Consider the following 16,383-nt stretch of genomic DNA (forward strand, 5'->3'; position numbering starts at 1 on the left):
TATGCAAACTTGTGCTTTTTTTAAGTGCAGTGAAAGTCGAGCTTTTGTCTGTTTGTGAGTGATCAGGAGGCGAATGGCACTGGGGGCTGCCACTGTGGCAGGTGCAGCAGTTGTTCTTTGGACAGCCACGCCGCCTGTAATCCCAGAGAAAATGATAACTCCCAGCCCAGCCTTGTACTGAGCTGGAAGATTATGGAAAACCGGTCTTATGTTGACAACTTTTTTTTCATAAGAATGAGCAAATGCTGGGCTGCCGTCTTTGAGGGAAGTGTGGGCGTTCCTTCAAAATTGATTACCCTATCCATGGAGTTGGAGGAGTAGTCTGGTAGGAGAGTTGGCTGGACAGCCATAGGGGCATATGCAGTACATACACATAACAGAGCATCCACCCCAGGCATGTCAATATCTAAGAGGCAAGCAGCACTAGAATGAGCTGTTGAATGTGAACTTAGTAGTTAGCTGAAGGCATAAAGTTTTCAGGAGGTCAGCGGAAAGGTTGAACATAGGGAGGTGTACGTATGTGGTCACAGGGTTAGCGAGCCAGGAAAATCAATGAGAGTGGGGATTGAGCAGAATTAGTGAGGTGATCATGAATGCCCCAGGCCATTATTGGCACAGTTGTTACTTTATATTTTTTGTGTGTTTTGGAGCATGCATCTTCTACATATCGTTATGAAAATTTGAAAAGCGCATAACGATTTTTTAGATGGAGAAGCCTTCCAAGTTTGTGTGCTCATGAATACAATATCTCCTGTGGTAACAGTTGAGCGCTGGAGCTAATAATACACAGCTGACCCTTTTTGTTTATGCACTCTGCGCAGCAACACGGTTAGCAGTCGTCACGGCTGTGGTGCTCTCACAGAAGGTAGCGATGATTTTTTATCACGCAAATTACGCTGTCAAGACACAGTGTCCCTCTGAGTCCCATTTGACATTTGATCAGTTCGGTTACTTTTATGGTCCGTAATAAATACCATCTCGAACAGTTACTCAAAAGTTGGCAAGCCGAGGCCTCCTTGGTATTTTGCCCATTTAAGTTAAGCACGTCTTAAAATAGCAGGAGTCGACAGGGCTGTTTATTTGAAACAGAAACCTTGTCAAAAGTTGTGTTTAAGACAAAGAGCTTGCGATGACAGCGTTATTCTGAACAAAACAAGCCCAGCTAAGGCCCTCCTTATCTTTCCCCGCGATGCTGGTGTTATTTTTATACCAAAGAGTTCAGGGGCCTCTTCTTACTCTGTTATTTTAGGAGACGCTGAGAAAAGAGTCCCAACTCCTATGAAGTCATTAAACTGGTCGTAGGCAGTGAAAGCTGCAGGTAAATACTTGAGGTTTTATCCTGCTATGAGTCATATGGCTGTAAATACTTACCACCTCACATCCACCTAAACTCCTGCTGAACGATTCCCTTTTAAAGGAAGTTTGAGAACAGCAGTAAAGTGTAGTAAATCCACTTCAACTTTTCAGAATTCACCAGTGACGTCATTTTGTATACGTTTCTGTTGTGATATATATTTAGGTGGGATTAAATTTGGTGCTAAAATGATCTATAATTATAACAAAACACTTTAGGGGTTTTATTTTTGGCTAAATAAATTCAAGCATCTATTTTTCACAGTGTACACAGAAAGTTGTAATACAAACAGTCAGGCGTGCAACACTAACAGGCTTGGAACAAACACCAAAACAGAAACTGGCTGTGGGGCGAAAACAAACTTGAAACAACAAAGATGGACAACCAGTCAGATGGAAACAAATAAGCCTGCACATCGCTGAAGTACAGATCCATTCACAGCAACACAGTGACTGAACCGATTGAGTCAGGGCTATATGAAAAGATGATCAAAACATTCATGAAGTGATAGATTATGGTCATATAGTGATAGATTTAGAGAGATGTAAAAGTGATATTTCCATTCCCATTAAATTAAAAATATAGCTGTAATGATTATTTGATTAGTTGCCATCAACCACAGGCTAGTTTTGATAATCGATTAATCAGTTTGAATAATTTTTGAGGAAAAAAAGTCAAATTCTCTGAGTACTGCTTCTTAAATGTGAATATTTTCTAGTTTTGTGTGACAGAAAACTGAATTTCTTTGGGTTTAGGACAAGATATTTGAGGATGTTATCTTGGGCTTTGGGGAACATTGATGAACATTTTCACACGTTTCTCACATTTTATACACCAATTAGTTAATCAAGATAATTATCAACAGATAGTATTTAGTGTCAGCCCCAGACAAAAATACTATATCATGCTGTCTATTACTGGATTTCTGTTGGGCGCAGTTGGGCCTCGGGCCAAGGAACAACAGATTTGGTCATGATTGAGATCTGAGGTTTCACCCCTCAGATTGCAATTTAAGCCAGAGCACAAAATAAAGTTAAGAAACTCGTCCAAATTCTAAAGGTGTCTTTTTAGGGTTAGAAAGACAGTTGCAGCTGATGATAAAATCGCTCTGAAACTTTAATGAACCTTCTGGTTTCTGTTCTTTCTTCGGGCTTTAGTTCTGAACAAAAAAACAGAAGCCAAAGCAGAACGGAGCAGTGGGAGCACCATTAAACTGATACTGTGATTAGTACTGACACTGATCAATATGAGAGAATATATTGTAATATTTGTGGTCATATTGCCCGGCCCTAGTGTGATCTGTTTGATAGAGTACACAGGCTGGTAAGATCAGAGGCATTGCAGCATCGCTGCATAGGCACACATCTCGCTGTTAGCGCCAAGTGATAAAATTGAATGTGAAATGCTGCTTGTATAGTTGCCGCTCCTGCCATCCCGCTCCGGCATCCACCTCTGACTGAGAGGGAAGTGTGATTGAATGTTTCCCTGGTTTGCATCATACTGGCTGTTCATATAGAAAAGACAGATTACTGTGGACAGCATCATGAATGCCAATGATAACCCCACACGGACTCCCGCCGGTGTCACTCAATCAGTCAAGCTTTTCTTTTTTTTTTTATACTCCCGGAAGATGTAGGCCTGCATGTTGTAGTACGTGATCCTCTTATCAATAAATTGGGCTGTAAACAGTAGTTTCTTTTTGTTTATAAATGCAAAGAACCTCTCAGGCACCTTGATCTCTACCTGGCTGGAGTGCTAACAGGCTGCATTGGACGTGATAAGAAGCTGTCGATTGTCCTGCTAGATAACAGCCGACCCCGAGACAGTTGAAACAACAATAGAAAGACAGCCAGAGATAAAGATAAAGATGGCTGTAGATAAAGCCTAGTAGAAAGTTGTGGCTGGAAGAGAGATGGACAGGGACGGAGATGCAGACAGACGGTCTCATTTTCTGGCTGGAAGGCTCAGTCGTGGGGGAATGCCGGTGGATCGGACCGAGAAAAGAGGAAGTGACCTCACGCAGGCTGGTCTTTCTGAGGGCACGCTGTATGCCCCTGTTTACCATGCCCTCAAAGGGGGCCACGCAGGACCCTTTGAAGTGCCTGACCACCCCGCAGGCAGCCTCAAAACCTGCCGCCGCTGAACTTTTATGCCATTGGCTGAAAGTTATTCAATATTTATCTACCTATTGATGTGTATTTTTTGAGGGAGAGACTCCAAGAAACATTTTTTATGCCTCACACAGCTCCTGAGGGAAAGATCATAAACAGTCCTTGCTTTGTCAGCTTGCCTTTTATTGTGATGTTTTAATTTGACATTGTGGACTTGAGGAGTCTTTGTGGATACACAGCAGGCAGTAAAGCTGGTGGCTGAATTTAATTTTTAATTAACAGTTCTACACTTCTATGATTTATTATGTTATTATTACATTAACCCAATAACACAACATAACATATGGGGTTTCCCATATATTACTTTATTTGTGGCAGCCTGCCACGATTAAAATATCTGCTGCCACGTATTGATTCTATATTTTTGGAGCTTAACCGTTTATTAGCAGAGCTGTTTGAGTATATATACTGTTTGGTTATGCTTTGCACTTCTCAGAGCGCAGACGGAGCACCAGAAAGCCAGGCGTAGTTAAAAGTTAACCTTACTAGTTTTTTGCCATGGGTCTAAAAGTATGTTTTAATATGCTACTCCTCCCATCCGTCATCCATTGATCTGATCAACTCTGACTGGATTGACGCATCAATTATCAAACCAACAAGTTGTACTCCACAAACTGCTGTTGCGAGGAAAAAAAACAAACAAAAAAACCCCACTTAAATAAACAACAGCATGACAAGAACTACCTAAAATAACAGAAACAACTTTGAGAAAACAGTTATTATTTGCACTGAGTTTGTAGTTTGGCAGTGGCTGGGTTTATGACCTTTACTTTGGGGGAATTGTCACGTTGTCCATTTTAACTCACAGTCTGTTGTTGGGACTGATCAGGAGTCCAGGCTCATGTTGGTCATGTAATGACATCATTCGGCTGAAAGATATTAAACAGTCTCATCTCAGTAGTCATGTGATCAAACTTCTTTTTGGGGATGAGGCATAAAAGACACTCTTATTGAATCACATTTCTTAATTTCTGGGAATTGGGGCAGAAACATGCAAATGTTAAGAGCATACACACACACCAACTACTTTCCTGACATTCACGTGCATACACACACATACGCACACGCACACACAGCCTTAGAGTCTAGAGCCTAGCCCTGGTCGAACAATGTCTCCATTGTTTTGCGGGCTTTCACTGGCAGCAGGGGACGGCTGGAGTGTTAACCATTTCCCAACTGCGCCTCACTGTGTGTTTTTGTATGTGTGTGTGTGCGTGCGTGTGTGTGTCAGAGGTAGTGGAGCATGGGCTCAGGGACGAAGAGAGGGAGGGCACTTGCTCCAAGTGTATGGTAATTAGTGTGGAGGAAGTGATGGAATCTGGCCATTTTTATGGCCTGCAAGACCTCCCACCTCAGCCTTTACAACCACTGAACATGCTTATTTTATTCCCATTCAGTCTCGTCTCTCTGAAGAATGTGTACTGGAAAGAGGCAGTGTGAAAAGAGCTGACGTGTTTTTGATATTATAAGAAAAACCTAACAGAACCGCGTCTTAACCGAGCATTCAGAAAAGACACGCCACAATGACTCTGTGGATCCCAACAATGGGCCAAAGGACTGGACGGGCATGCGACTGCTACTCTAGGTTCGTGTTAGAAAAGACAGAGCCGGGATCACATTCACCTTCCTTGACCGCGTCTCTGTCCGTTTTAGAGGAACAGGGATAAAGGGGGCTTCCTGTGGTCTGAATGGGCCGTGCACCTGGGCTAAGGCAGACAATTGCCCAGGACTCTGGGATGCCTGGCCTCCTCAGCTGTTAATGAGCGACCCCATGGTCAGCAGCCACCACCCACACACTGTCCTCAGGCTTTACCTAGAAGGCTTTCACTCTCCTGACTTACGGCGACCTTAAACTGCTCTTTCCCTCTGCATTTTAGGCCTTTTTACAAACCTCTCTCGCTTTTGTCTTCATTCTGTGCATGAATCCCTCCGTCCACCCTTAACCTTTGCTGAGAAAGCTCATACATTTATATATTGTTGTGGTCACTTTTAGCATGTAGGACTGATATGACAGACATCTTGAATGACTATAAATTATTTCTTAATTGAATTTCTTTCCAGACAATTTACTGTATAATTTATTATATTCGGGATGTCCTGATCAGCTTTTTTTTGCCCTTAATACCACTCGTAATTAACAGTCCCGTTCCATTGAGACTATATATATGTATGTATATATATATATATATATATATATATATATATATATATATATATATATATATATATATATATATATATATATATATATATATATATATATATATATATATATATGTATGTCAGATATAGATATGGAAATCTTCATTTACTGTGAATGAAGATTTTATCCGTATCCCCTCAGCTGTTTTTGGCCTGCCATCCAGGCCTCAGATAAAGACCATTGTGTCTTTCAGCTGTCTCACACTTCACTGTCTTCTCCACACAAGACATTTGTTCGAGGGGTCATCCTTACATCATCGACTCGGGCCAAAATCTGAGACGTGGCGTCAGGCCCCGGGAACTGTGACAATGAAAATGAGAGCACCTCAGTCATTGTATCTGTCCAGCAGTCTGGACAGCCGCTTGTTCCCACAGACAATCCAGTCAGTGTTGGCTTAGTCAGCAACAAAACCACAACAATGACTGAAGAGTCTTCTCGAGTCTTGACGGACCGTACAGAACACCTCAACATTTAAAAGTAAAGGTAGCTGATAAATTACCAAGAGGGCCCTTTGGGTTAAATAATGATGCTGACCAACAGGAATTCAAAATGTCAAATTTTTCTTTGTATATTGAATGTGCGATGAACATCGTTAAGGAGCCTCTCCAATACAACATTTTATTGTGGGAAATGTGAACAGCAGCTTTTTGTATCGTCTCTGTGTGTGTGTGTGTCTCTGTGTGTGAATAGCTCCAGGGCCATTGTCATCTCTTTTCCTCGCTGTGGTATTTGACCGGTAAATAACCCCTGTGAAAGCAAGCTACCACAGAGAACGTGCGACTCTATGTTGGACATGCACATTTAAAAGAAAAATACATATTTGTATGTGTAAGCGTGTGCACAAGTGTGTTTTCACCAGTTACCACAGTGTTCACTGTCTAGCTGTTATGAAAAGTTATCTAGCTGGCCTTGGGGTCAAGCACAAGTACAAATAGAACCCAGTGATCTCGCTGCAGAGAAAGCGACCTGCACAGTAGCTTTTAGGTGCTGGAGCCCTTCAGTAAACTAAAGGCCCTGTTGCTTTTCTCTGCATGTTCTGAGGCTTCCACTAGCATGTCCTTTCTTCCTTAGTAAATCAATAACTCCCTTTCCCTATTTTCTTCTTCTTTCTTCCTTTAGCTGTCCTTTACCGTCTCCTGACATCGCTCAAAGAGATGCGAGATCTGAATTTTTGCTCTTAGGAGCAGTAGGTACAAATCTGCCAGGTTAACCTCTGAATCCATCCTCCTCCTCCAAAGAAAGTTGTATTTGAACAGCTAGTAAGACTAGGCAGTTCACAACTTCAATTTTAGTGCTCACAGTGAAGTGATAAAAATAGCAGACATGACTGCTCTGGGGACCCGTAGTCAGCACACTTACTTTTTTTCCTTTATAATTTATAACTAGGGGTGTAACAATACACCGTTGTGGATTTACGTATGGATTTAAAAATCAACGAGCCAATATTATTGATGCAAAGTGAAAACATTGATACACATTGATCATTAACCCTTTAAAATTGAAAGTCCGGCGGATGGCAGTTGGAAATTGTTGTTGCATTATCCTGTTTAAATAGATCTAAAATAAAAACCTTACTGGCTAAAGCATTCATTTGTTATGCAGCAGAAAGCTTAAGTTTCCCTCTTTTGCTTAATCACGTCATTGCATCAAGTTGCCTTACCTTGTTGTTGAAACATGGTGGTATTTCTGCGTAATGGCCGTGGGAGATTGCTGTTTGGATAATCCTGCATATATAGATCTAAAATTTAAACCATAATACAGCTAGAATTTTTTTTGCAACAGAAAGCTAAGGCTTCTGTCCTCCGTGTCACCGTGTTGTCTGATCGTGATGATGATCTTATTTGACGTGCAGAGCTGCATGAAAAAACATTGTCTAAAGGATCAATACAATATTAAATCATGATTAAATTTGTGATTTACACCCCTACTAGTAACAGCTCTAACACCAAGAAAAAAGTGACTCCGACACTCAGTTGATAATATTTGCTCCTATGTGCCGGATCATGCTATGTAGAGCTTTGTGTTGACAGTGGATCGTCAGACCAGCTGACTGCTACTGAACATCTTGTAAAGGTGTGCGTGCTGAGGATGTTCTACCAAAGTGAAATATTATTTTAACAACCAGCCAGCCAGTACCAACAGCTGCGTAACCAGTGCAGAGCCAGTGTTCTCCCATTCTGTCTGTGTAAAATTAGTAATAACGGGGCCGAACATGCACCCAGGAGAAAGCTGAGCCAGCAGAGACGAGCTCGTAGTTTAAATAACTAAAAAGCCAGGGGATGCATTATTTCCAGGGAGAACACGTTTTTCTTTTGCATAAAACCTGGCCGGCTGGGAGTGTGTGCAGATGTATATGTGTGTGAGTGTGTGAGAGCGAACAAGAGATGGAGTGCTGATATAATTGTGTGACTTGGGAACGTCCATCTTTGCCTTTCAGGGGCCCTTCTGCTGGGAATTCCCCGGACAGTCAGATCTGAGCCTTCACCAATTTCATTTGGTGAGAGACCTTTGAATTCCAAAAATATCTTGTTGGATTTTTTTGGCTGATTCCACACGCAAATTAACAACTGATAATTGATGATTTAAAACAAAAAAAAATGAATGAATGAATAACCTAAATTCTGGTGATGATGATGATGATGATGATAATCATGCTGTGATGTGCTTTGTGCTATGATTAAGTGCTGCTGCTTTGTTGTTGGTGTGCTTTTGAATGTCTCAAATGTCAATCCAGGTGATGGGATATGATGGCAAGAGATATTTTTTGCTTATTTTAAATTTAAACACTAAATGGAGACTGCCCCATCTTCATGGGGTAGTTGATGTGTTTTCTTGTTCAGCTTTGTTTGGCTTTTAACCACTTTTTATGTATTAAGGATTCTGTTTGCCTTCTTTATTTGTCTCATGACTAACCGGTCTCAGTTTCTGGATTGTTCTGGTTTAATGACAACATCCTTTTTAGCTTCACTGTGGAAGCATTTGGTTTGAATTAGGCTTCAGTCCACCAGCAGGAGAAGGGAGTCTTTCTGTTCTGTTTGTATTGCTTCTAGAAGCTGTTTTGCTGACTTTATTAACAGCATCTGGGCCCAAATGTAAGACAGAGAGGTAGATGGAGCAATAACACACTGTTTACTTATACTGGTAGAAGATTTGAATTAAAGATGGCCTAACCTGAAAGTGGCGTCATAGAGATTCCTCTGTCATTGTCCTGCAACTTTAAAAAGGAGTCATTTTAAAGGAACAGTGTGTAAGACTTGGGGGGATTTAGTGGCATCTAGTGGTGAAGATTGCAGATTGCAACTAGCTGAAACTTCTTCTGGTAACAATTCCTTCAGTGTCCATTGTTCAGGAGGTTTTCACCAGGAGCTGAATTAACCACAGAGGTTTTTCTCCAAAACAAACTGACCACATGATTAAAACCGGAAAAACAATGGAAAAGCAGTTATATGTTACAAACAATGTTTCTCCGACCCTGTTAGGCAGATTTTTATCAGGAGCTGAATTATTTGCAATATCCAGTCTCTTCCTCCCCAAAACAAACAGACCAGTGATTTAAATTGGTTAAAACAGAGAATACAGGAGTTTCATTTTTTAAAAAATTAGTGTTTCTCCGCGCTTTGGTCACGTTGGGGCTTTGAACTATGGTGGCAGTCATGATTATTTTCCTATCCAGAGCCAGTGTTTGGTTTGTCCATTCTAGGCCACTGTAGAAATACATCAGTGCATCATGGCGATCACTGTAGATGAGGACCCGCTCCCTGTGTAGATACAAACTGCTTATTCTAAGGTAACAAGAATATGGCAATTGTGACTTTCAGGTGATAATACACTAAAGTTGTTTCCTTACTGGTCCAGTCACAAGGTCCGCACTTCTCTTTAGTCATTAGTTCAAGGTTCACCCATTCTAAATTACAACATATTCAGCTTCATTTCACAAAATTGAAACAACACGTTGGCTTAGAACATAAAGAAATTAAACATATTGCAGAAATAAACAAAAAAGGCACTTGAAAATTAAAGCTCTGTGCCAGAAATTCACTTCACTTTTTTTTTTTTTAAACAACCTTAACACGTTCACAAGTCACTTGCGGTCTGTTAGCCGCAGAGCTGACATCCTGAGGACATCAGTTGCTTCAGTCTGGCTGTGTGAAGTTGGATAGACGCTGACATAATGAAGCCCAAGGGATAACTTATTAATCTCCTCTGAGGTGACCGTGTCTCTGTGCATTGCCCACTTGAATTGTTTGACTAATCAATTGTTTTCTGATTTGGCACTCTGCAGGGCATTTGTTGCCAGTAAATAGCATGAGTCCAAAATAGAAAGAAAGATGGTAAATCATACTTTATTGTGCAAATAGCTATTAATATGTTGGTGTAGTCTACCAGGATTGAGAAAAAAAAACATTCCTTTCACCATGTCAACTTACTGCTTGCCTCCCCTCCCTCGCTTATACAAGCGCCTTTGCTAGAACTTGTTTGACAAGGTCTGGCAGGATCACTGTTGGGTGTGCCTGTCTTTCTGCGAGTGTGTGTGTCTTACAAACACACCTTTGTCTACACGAGCGTATGTGTAGTATCGCTGTGTCTAAGGTGTGACTTGAGTTTTAGATGACAGCTAGTCAGAGCTAGGTCAGGTCAGGTTATAACTTTCATGTGTTTGCATACAACAACATGAACTCGTTTAACCCTGAGATGTGACTAGCAGGCTGGAGTGGATAATGACAAGGAAAAAAGAACTTTTTGGAGAGATTTTGTAAGCGTAATTTGGTCATATTTCATTCGCACAAAGAAACAGGATCAAAGTTCAGAAGTGATATTGATAAATAATCTAATTTATGATGAGCCACTCCTAGCAGACGGAAAGTGGAGCGCAGTCATCTTTGATAAATCTCCCCAGATAGAGCGATCCCCGGCTCCGTTTTGCGGCCAGCCTGGTGAGCGACAACAGCAGCTCCCCTACGCTACTGTATTAACACTGGAGGCCGTTTCACAGGGAAACTTGTTTTGACAGAACTCCAGGTGCCTCATTGTTGGGGCTGGCATGGTTCAACAGATTTACCAATTAGCACTGGGCTGAGGGCACAGGAAGGGTGGGAGTGGAGATGAGGGGAGGGAAGAAATGAAAGTGGGGGGGGAGGAGGGGGGAGAATGGATGAGGCGGATTTGGCCACAGTGATGGAATGAGGTTTTGAGTGAGAGGTGCTGGTAGGGGAAGGTGTGGAGGGGGGTTGTGACCATACGGAAGCAGGCTGGAGTAAGGCGATCTGTGACCTCGTTTTTTTTTCTCAGCAGCCGTATGGAAGGGGCTGAAGTTTGAGCCACAAAGAGGAGGGGAACTACGTAGAAAAAAAGAAGAAGGGGGCAGGAGGGCAAGCCGAGGAAGAGGGGAAAAACTGTTGATACATGTTGTTTTTTTCTTCAATATACACCTTATCGCAGCTGAAATTCTTTGTGCCGTTCCTCTCAGTTAAGCATATTTTAGGTAATTTATTATAGATAAACTCCTGACACTTGATTCTGTTGTTGTGCGTTGCTAACACACATCCGTCTGCAGGAGTTTGTTTTCACTGCAAGTCCCCCTTGGCTCGCTGTTCTCACTCTGGTACGAGGCAGAATTGTGTGGGATTAAACACAATGTTATTACTCTCACTAACCCTCTTTGTTATTCCTCAGAAATGTCTGCTCCTTTTTCCAGGAAGTTTGGAAGTGAACTTTTGAGAATGGGGTGAAGCGATTTAGTGAATATCCCAGGGGTGGCCTGCAGAATTTAGACGAGTTTTCGCCTCTTGAGTGTTGTGACACTGATAACACGCATTGTGGCATGCATGCACTGTAGGTACATGAGCACTGTGAAATCACCGCCTTTTGTTTAGTCAGAAAAAACCCCCCAAAAAAACTATGGCTGAAGATATATAACTACTGAGGTTGTGTTTGCAATATTGTTCTTCGTTCAAACTGACAGCTTTTTTGAAGTTGAGAAAAGTTTCACTTTTTAGAGGAGCCCGCTTTTTTGTGTTTGTGTGTATTTGAGTCGACCAATCACAACAAAGAAAAGTCAGGCTTTCTGTATGTGTAGGAAGCTGTCAGTTTACTACAACAACCAGACTAAAACTGTGGTAGAGGAGGAGAAGTTGGGGGGTGGCTGTTTGTCTGATCTTTGAGTCTGTAGGCAGTGCAGGGGGTGTCTTGTTTGAGTCACTGTTCAATATCAGGGACACAAGTAAAGCTCATGGCAGCCAGGCTTTAAGGAAACTGGTGACCTTCACTCAGTCTTTCTAAATGGTCCCAACACTTTCTATTTTTCTTTTATCACCGAGCAGGACTAAATTCAGTAGCACTGGGAATGCTTTTAAATAAATATTTAGGCTTTGACACTTGAAGCTCAAATATTTATACCCAGCTTACCAGGGCTGATATCCATATCTTATGAGCTACCAGGGCAGTGCTAAGATAAATGAAGTATTATTAGTATTTAAAAATTCAATCATTCCTTGGAGCCGCATGTGCCTCAATGTATGATGGGTGATGTGGGCAAAATCTTTTATCACGGTGCAGTAATAGCTCTGAAATTATTTTAAATAACGACATCATCACATTTGTTTTTCGTCTTTTATTTTGAGCTTCCATTTGAACAAAAAAAAAAAAACCCTGCCTCACACGAGACACCACTTGAATTAAAAAGTCTCAAAACCTTTAAAACTAAAATTCTTTCAAAATGAAAGCTTTATGGTTCCTGAGAAAATAATTTCATGTACATGTTTCTGTATTTATGACTTGCCTCTCGTCTTTCATGTCTTCCCAAATCACCTTACTTTGCAAGGCAGCTGGATTTACAAGATCACATCAGAATTTAGCCCTGATTTGTAATACTGTACTGTTGCGCAGGTCATGCCAAAGCCTGTGGGTCAGCTGGTTGGGGTGAGCTTGTTAGAAAATATCATAGGTTTCAGGTAGGCGGGTCATTAAGTGACAGATCAGCATTGCAGTTAAGTTAACCTAACCTACAGAAACATTGCGCAATAGTCCACCTTCCACCTTTTCTCTCTGTCTCTCTCACACTGCAAGCAGTGTTAATATCAGTGCTGCTGTGCTCAGGGTGTCTGTTTTCTATTTGTCAAGTCTGACGTATTTATTACTTTAAACACAACCACTTAAAAGATGGATGAGTACTCGCTGTCTTCCCACATTTGTTCTTCATAAACAGAAAAAAAACACTTAAAATTGTGATACTTACTGGAAATGACACACAACAGCTTACAGCAAGGAAGTTGTTATAAACGATGGTCAGTAGCAGAAACTTTCAACTTTGGTTTGTGCGTCACTTTCAGATCACTAGATTGGCTTTTTTAAAACTTTAAAATAACCCTGACACGCACATCACTACCGTACAGCATGTTCCAAATAATAACAACGTTGCCACATCTCCATCGGTGGACACATTTCTCCCGTTGAACAGTATATTTCGTCAAATTGCCCAACCCCAGCTCAAAGCAATCAATAATAAGAAATAAATCAATAATCGAACTGCAAAAGGTGTTTCAAGGATATCACCAAAAAATAGCATTAATTATAAGCTCCAGTTGACTGCGTGCCCTAATGAATCCCTCTGGTTCTGTAATGACTTAGCATTGAGTGATCCCACAATTGCTATCGCGACTGTCTGTTGTCGACATACGTACAAGCAGCTTGTGATTGAGAGTGATGGAGACAGCTTTTGGGCAGGGAGAGAAGACGGGGACGAGAGTGGGGAAAGATTTTGGTGGGGGGAGAATATAAGGGCCCCGCCAAATTCCCCAAAGAACAATTTACAGTTATGGATGAATACACTGTCACAGTCAAATTTGAACTGTGTGTGTATGTGTGTGTTGAAGACGGTGGAATGCTGAGTGATTCCAGAGAGCACTTAAGCTGCCTTGAATTCAGTTTTCTGTTCCCGCCTGCGTTAAAACAGGAGTGGGGCTTTTCTTTGGAGTTTGCAAGGGTAAACACCGGGTATCTGCTTTCTGAGTCATTTAGCATTGTCCTCTGTCACCTTCCTCATATATTCTAAACAGTGTTTTCAGGTTTGTCGGGCCAGCCTGAACGAGACTAACCCCCCAATTTATTTGATTTTGTTCCTCTTGGCAGTTCCACTGAAGACCTATCTGAACTTTTCTTGGATTTGTTTGGCTCCGGTTTTGATGTGCGTGTTGTTATTTTTTTCTTCTCCGTCTTCCAAGTGTGTGTAGTCGACGGTGCCTGAGTGCCAGGCCCTGCTTTTGTCTCGGCCCAGGGAAGGAATTTGATGTGAGACTTATTTTCCTACCCAGTCAGTTTCTTTGAGCATCCCTCCCCCCTCCTCCTTTTCTGTTTTTTTTTTTTTTTGTTTGTTTTGTTTTGTTTTGTTTTTTCTAATAGTCCTGGAAGTTTGGGACACTTCTTTGAGGCAGGTGATGCTGCGATTTGACTGCTCTCGCATACCTGTGCAGGTGTGCACACGCATTTATTTATCCAGCCTTTCCCAAAAAATGTACTCTAATTGAACGGGCTGTTAAAACGTCACTGAAATCAGTCATGTAATAGCAGGAGGGAAGTGTGATGGGGTGAAAAGGAGACCTGGATTCCATGAGATTAAGGAGGATCATCATACTAGACGTTTTGGATGAAGGCAGAGATGGCTCAATCCTGGGTGTTTTTCATGGGAGAGAAGTCTAAACTAATGTGTCAGACCACTTTTTCTCATCAGCGAGATGTGCTATAGCATTGGCCAGACGTCGCCTGCGAAACGATGCAGAGAATTGCATGCTGGGAAAAGAATAAACAAGCCTGTCACCAAAGTTGGGAAGAATCCTTAGTGCAGCGCTACTGTCAAAAAGCAGCTTCCATTTCATACATTATTAACATTACCTAAACGCATTATTTGTGTATTTATTCATTCATTTGTCTTGTTAACATCCTCCTGGAGTAAGATAAACAGCGCCGGCCAGACTGGCTGTGTGACAGTTGTGTGTGAGATTTGAATAAAAAGCCCGGCAGTGTGATTGGAGCGAGACAGGAGCGGATTCTATGGACACCAGACTTCCTCTCCAGGCTCATTAAGGGACAGTAAGGCGATGATGTCGAATCGGCGCGCACTTTACCGGCCTGCCTTTTTCTTTGAACAGCATCGCCCTCTTATCTGCAACATGCTCTGTTCCTCCATAACAAGACGCTCCCACTCCTATGCACACACACACACACGCTCTGTCTGTCTCCCTCTCGCGCGCGCGCACACACATTCTGCCTACATACACACTCTTCATACTTATTTAGTTTGTGTAGACAGAAAACTCTTAAGTATGTGGCTTGTCCACAGAATTTTGGCAGCTTTTGTTGTATTTTCTCCTACGCTATCGAAAAAGCCTGGTACTTGTTTTTTTTTTTTGTTCTTTTTTTCTGCACAGACATCACAAATGGATATTTTAATTGGAACTTTTGGCACTGTCTCCATCTTGTGTTGGAATGGCAGACAAGTGAGTGGCTGGCGAGGCCGGGGCCGGGCTGATTGGTGTGTAGCGAGGCGTGCCTAAATCAACTGGCAGCATGAATAGCTCGCTTGATTCTCACTGGCATTCACTGAAATCCATTGCAGCTTTTTTTTTCTTTAAACAAGATTCTTTCTTTGGATAAAGTCTGGAATAACCAACAAGCGGAGAGAGAATACCTCCTGCTTCCTTGAAGCATGACTTCCTTTTTGTTTCGTTGGTGGTTGCCTTTATGCCAACTCACTTTTTGGTGCTTTTGTAATGTCAGAATAAAACCCCGTGTTGTTGCTGTATTCCAGCCACAGATTCATTCACTTCACAGCTTCATATGTTTTGAAATGTTAATGTGCTCATGATAATGGAAATAATCATGTTACTATAATAAATTATCATTGCACCCTTGATGTTTTTATTTTACAGTCTACTAAGTCAAAGCAAGTGGTAAGCCTGGTGGATTAGTGAAGAATAACAAAACTGATGAAATCAGCCCTGAAGATAATTTAAAATATCTGCTTTTTGAAGTGACATTCAGTCTTGAGACTGTGTGGCGGTGTTAGTCAGGACTACATCAGTGTGTTTGCATGTCTTAAACTGTTGTAAGGGCTTAAAGACATACTGTCTTTCTCATATGAACTCCAGACAATGTCTAGAGAATCAGGAGTTTTACCTTTTACACATGTAGCTCACAGGAGATTGTGTCTAAAGCGTTCTCACCTAAATACTCTTAATGGTTCAGGTGGCACCTGGGTAGAGCATGCAGGAGGCAGGACATAATGCAGATTATGCCATGGTCAACATTGCAGGTTCATAGTATGTCATAAACACCAAAGTCTCTTGCTCTTCCTTGAATTTATCTAATGATTTTGACGTCGACCCTTACCAAAAGGAGTTCCTGAATCTCATCATCTCTCTATTTTTGTACAAAAGGCCCCTCATCTTCGCCCACGGATGTTTGTGTTCTTCTAGTTCTGCACAAGCCGCATGATAAAAACATAATTAATATGCCTAAATGTTGAATTCTCCAGACAATTTCCTGCTCTATACACTGGTTGTGATGGTATGAGATTCTTAAGGCATGATAGCTGTCTGGGAAAATATCTTATTATTTATCTAATATCTAATATTTTTGTTCAACAAAAGCTTTTTATTAAT

General features: G+C 41.5%; 1 protein-coding gene across 4 annotated transcripts in view; it reads left to right on the forward strand.

The window, feature by feature from the left end:
• tcf7l2 (transcription factor 7 like 2) overlaps window positions 1-16,383 on the forward strand; it is a 97,237-nt gene that overhangs the window by 35,051 nt on the left and 45,803 nt on the right. The window lies entirely within an intron of this gene.

Source organism: Plectropomus leopardus, chromosome 19 (assembly GCF_008729295.1).
Source record: "Plectropomus leopardus isolate mb chromosome 19, YSFRI_Pleo_2.0, whole genome shotgun sequence".
Classification (NCBI taxonomy): Eukaryota; Metazoa; Chordata; class Actinopteri; order Perciformes; family Serranidae; genus Plectropomus; species Plectropomus leopardus.